The 5,018-nt window shown below is 46.4% G+C and overlaps 1 protein-coding gene across 1 annotated transcript in view; it reads right to left on the bottom strand.

Annotated features, from left to right (window-relative positions):
* Positions 1 to 4,711, bottom strand: part of CPNE3 (copine 3) — a 41,822-nt gene extending 37,111 nt beyond the window's left edge. Inside the window, exon 1 of the mRNA XM_019651658.1 lies at positions 4,574 to 4,711. The gene's annotated coding sequence lies outside the window, so the exon portion shown is untranslated. The remainder of the gene's footprint in view (positions 1 to 4,573) is intronic.
* Between the last annotated feature and the right edge of the window lie 307 nt (positions 4,712 to 5,018).

Below are 5,018 nucleotides of genomic sequence, written 5' to 3'. Positions count from 1 at the left end.
TGGAAATGAAGATGGTTGTCTATAAAGTGTCCACGTAACAGGTAAAATCAGGAGCGGTGTCCTGTCACTAAGCAACCCTTAAAAGCCACGGCCGTTTTGTTCCCAGTACGGTCACCTCCTGTCCCTCTCCATTCTTCAGGGCCGAGATCTGAGAGGCAGCCCCGCACGACAAGGGTGCAGGGCGCCGTGGTGTGTGTGCCGGGCACTTTCGGTCTGTGGGGTGCTGAAATTGGGCTCCCCACCCATGCAGGGAGCCCCAGCACCATCCAGTCCCAGAGACTGGCCTCTAAATAAATGTCTGCGGCCCAGAGCGACATGTATTTTCCCAATTCATGAGCCAAAAGAAACTGCCTTAAAAAGAATTCTCACACAGACGAAAAAGTGGGCCCTGAGTGCCCCAGATGAATGTACGAGGGTCGCTATAATCGCTGTCCTTTCTTTTCTTACCCCCTCAGGGCCGCAGGGTGCTGACCCCGCTAGTGGCGGCGGCGGGAGGGAGGCGGCTCGCAGGCCCACGCGAGTTCGCGCCGCCCCTTTGCTAAGCGCCCTGCACACGCGCGATCCGACTTCATCCTCACAGCGGCCCGATGGCGCGGGAGGCACCTGAGCTCCGTGTCGCCGGCGCAGACGGGCTAGGAGGCCAACCCGCCCAAGGTCACGCAGCCGGCGAGCCCCGCAAGGCCTGCGACCCGGGCGCCGGCCCGGCCCGCAGGGGGGCGCTCTCCCCGGAACGCCCGCGGGNGGCAGTGAGAACTGTGTGCAGACGCGGGCAGGGTGCCGCAGAGCTGCAGAGAGTCTCCTAGAGGCGATGCCCACATCCTCAGTGGCTGAGGATGAAAGCCATTCCGCTAGGAAGAACTGGCCTTCACGCCGCCACTTGCTGCTGGGGTTTCCCCTTAAACCGAAGGGTGGAGGGCGGGAAAGGAAAGGTAGTTAATAATTCCGTATAGCTGGATAAGTTTTAGTTTTGCTTTTTACAATTTTCAAAGTGCTTCCAAATAAAGTGCTTCTGAACCTTACAGAGAAACCCGAGTGGATGGGGCAGGACGGGTTACTGCCGTCTGGTGAGAGGTGCATCCGTCATGTGATGACCATCACAGTAAGCCTCAAATATCTGGACGGCCCTAGGATGTGTGGCTAATTTTCAGCACACTGTTAATTTTCAAAAGCATGCATAGTGCCTATTAGAGAAAAAAAAAATGAGTTTCTGAAAAAAGGTTAAATGACCTAAAATAAACAAGCTGGTCAGTGGCAAGGCCAGGGTAAGAACCCAGATTTCTCTGCCACTGAGGGCACTGGAGTCTAACTAACTGTTACTTAGTATAACAGAAATACCCTCTGAAGGATTTCCTTACGGCTTGTTACTTAGTGTCTCAAATGTAATATTCAGCCTGATACAAATTAAAGAATAGGATCTTAAAAATTACAAGATTTAATATTTAGGCTACAACTATTTATATTGTTCTTAAACAAATGAAACCAGAGTATCTGTAGCTTGCCACAGGGGTGCAGGAACTGGATGGTTGATATTTACCTCCTCGGAGTTCCTCTTCCAGACAGCCCACTAGACTGTAAATAACTTAAGGCAAAGAAAGCACTTTCTCCTTCCAGGGTCTCCACACGTGGACCTACGTGGGGTCCCAGCACCTCGGTGGTCCTGGGGGCACAGCTGGGCCAGCTTAGGGCACCACAGGGATTCTTAGCATCCACTCTCAGAGGGGAAAACTTCGCTGAAGGGACCTGCACTGAGCTGTCTTCTCTTCGGTAAGAAAGTGATGCCCACGTTTTTGTTTTTGCTTTAGGGGCATAATGAGTTAGGGCAAGCATTCGAGCTCATACACAGAGAACAGCGCATGCTTCCTTTTCACTGTGAAAAGGGACCAGCAGGAAGGGTCACTAGATCTGAGCCGCAAAACTGGCCCACAGCTGTGTGGGCACCGCGTGCAGTCAAGTGTCGTAACTCCTCTAGGCCTCCGTTTTTCAAGCGTAAAATCTGAGCTGAGTCAATCACTTGCGGTAACTTCCACGGCTCCTTCCAGATAATGTGCTATGACTCCTGTTATCACAAGGAATGTGGACCATGTTTAGAAAGTGGTACTAAAGTAGTAGGAAAACTTTTTTAAAAAAATAGAAAAATATCAGAAAATTTATAAGAACCCAAAAAAGAAAGGGAAAGAAAAGGATAAGGTTTTCCAAATTCACCTTCATCTTCCACACGAAAAAGCTGCATCTGGAAATATATGTATTTAGCTCCTTCCCATTAGTTAGGTACCTTTGCTTGAAGTTGTAGTAAATCCCCTACCCCCAGATGGCTTGAAAAATAATGCTCATCAACCAACAAAACACAGGGCCTGGTCCATGCAGCCTGACAAGGAAGCGAGTTTTCCTACCAGCCACGGACGCTGTGGCGCCATGAAACCCTCAGCTCACGTCATGGCAGCAGAAGGAATGGTGGCTTTGGCCACCATTAAAAAAAAAATTTATTTCCAGATTCTTGAATTATTCTAACATCTAAATAGTAATACTATTAATGATACCTGAACATTCAGAATTGGGGAGAGCAGGAATTAATACGAAAGTGTTGACACTCATCAACACTTACTTTTATAGGTAAGAAATAGGTGCAGTCTTACCCCGTCCTTCTTGCTTCAAAGTGAGGATTAGGTTAAGGCCCCTTCCTTGATTTCTCTAGAAAATCCCTAAGATCTGTTGAGCGGCTCTGATTCACGACAGGCCACAGTTCACTTAACACGTGTTTCAGGTTACACTACTTTTCTAATCCCTCGGCTACGGTCCATACATTTTAGAAATGTCACCGATCACATTTTCAAGCCTACCCAGAGAAGAGTTCAGCAGAAGGGCACTCACTGAGCGAGGTGTTAATAAAAGTCAGGCGCAGTGGCAGCATCCCTGTTGCTTTCCCTTTACTGCCAGACATCTTGGCAAAGTTAGCTACAAAGTATCCATCTGCGAAGTGAATTATCTCCTACCAAAAACTGCCATGATAAAAACCAGAGCTGCATCCCCTAGCAGAAAATGCCAGCTGTCCAGCAGGAAAGTTTTAAAATCACAGGGCCTGAGAGCATGGACAGGCTGGATGTCATCCTGAGGCACGTCCACCTGGAGACCAAGTCCCCTGGGGTCCTCGGTCCCCTCCCGGCACCTTGTAGAATCTCCCAGAAGACGGACCAGAAGTCAGAGCTTCTCACCTGCCCCGATTATCCAACTATGACCAGCTCTAAAAGCCAGCGCCCTCTTTCTCGGGCAAGTCGGGCATGTCGCATTTGTCACTGTGTCATGATGAACAATGATACGAAAATTCAGTTTCGAGCTGCAACAACTACAATGACTTTGTTCTCAAGGCTTAAGCCTGTGTGTTGAGCAAGGACTGTTGAGATGTTTATACATTTCCTGATTTCAAGAAATCCATGTTCTGGTTGCCTAGCACATCCATGTCAGCTGTTTGTAGCTTTCGACAAACCCTTTCACACTCCGCGATCAGCAACAGTTGACTAGTACTATTCATTCACTCAACACTCCTTCAGCAAATACTCACAGATCACCGACTGTGTGGACACGGTTCTAAGGTTAGGAAGGCAGCACTGAACAAAACACAAATATCCCAGCCCTTAGGAGGCTCCACTATAGGGAGACAGACAATGAAGAAGAGAAGTATAGTGTATGCTGGGTGGGAGTAAGTGCTAAAGAGAAAAATTAAGCAGGGCAGGTGGGTGGCACTTTTAGATATGTGATAAACTTATTTTAACACCGTCTGGAAATACTTGTTTTGATTTTTCACTTCTTTTTAAGTAATTCTGACCCCTAAGCTGATGAAAATGTGGACTAGCAAGTTCCTCTTTACCACTGCAGAGATGCATTTTAACATGAACCATCGCCTGAGACTCTGGAGGCATGAAACTAAAAGCCAGAACACTGAAGTAGCCCACTGACAACATATATTACAGCCACACTGTTGCTTTGGCAATTTTCACAGGAACCAGACACAAGACCTCTGCTTGGTAAGAGGGCATTTCAAAATGATTTGCTAAAATGAATATGTAGTTATTTCCTTCTGTTTTTCACAAGGAAACTGTATTAATGTGCAACCCATCTAATTTAGATTGGTAAATTTAACCATTACACTGACTTATTTTAGTGTCTTTTTAAAAATTATGAATGCATCCTGCTAAGCTAGTATATATTAAAAGAATAAACAGCCAGTCAGCCCTTCCAGAAGAATCCCAATACCCCAGCTTCTTTAAATACTTGTACATTTAGGCCAGCATAACCGGAGTAGATGTAGTTATGATGTTATCAAAATGTATACATAATGTCTGCTTTTGATTATCAGAAACTTAAATAACGTAGTTAAATAAAACCTATGATACTTCACTTTTAGGTGCTAATTCAAACCTCCTTCTGAGCCAATCTTTCAACAAATCTTGCAGCAAATATCCTACTGATTTGTCTGAACCTTAACCTGATTCGCCATCCTTCCAAGACGGGTAAGAACGTGAAGGGAAACAATGGTGGAAAGGCAGCGGGCCTGCAGGGTGAAGGTGACAGTGGGTACCTTAAAGGAATGACCAGGTTTGGGCTCCTCAGACTCGCTGAGTACCATCAAGGAAAGTGGCAGATGCTCGCTCAGAGCCACCTGACGGTCTGTGCTTTCCAAGAGCAGTGGTGGCTCATTACAAATCTGTGAAGGGCAAAATGTTATTTAATCATGTTTTACATCCAACGCTAACTTTCTTAGTTTTGCTGACAGGGAGACTTTCTAGTATCATAAATCACTGACTAAAGAAAGTTTCGGAAAAGAGGGAGAAAATGAAACGCTTAACGATAGTAGAAAAAGCACTGCTATGTCTAAAGATACAGTTGCGAGAACTGATAGGAACTGGGGTGCGACCGGCACAAACTGGAGATCGCAACAGATGCTGCGAAGGAAACGTTCAGGGCGGTCAAAGAGCGTTGAAAAATGAAATATTTCCAAACGTGTAATCCTTAGGTTGCCATAT

This window comes from Hipposideros armiger, unplaced genomic scaffold (assembly GCF_001890085.2).
Source record: "Hipposideros armiger isolate ML-2016 unplaced genomic scaffold, ASM189008v1 scaffold_163, whole genome shotgun sequence".
In the NCBI taxonomy this organism is placed as follows: Eukaryota; Metazoa; Chordata; class Mammalia; order Chiroptera; family Hipposideridae; genus Hipposideros; species Hipposideros armiger.
This window is presented reverse-complemented; position numbering and strand designations above follow the sequence as displayed.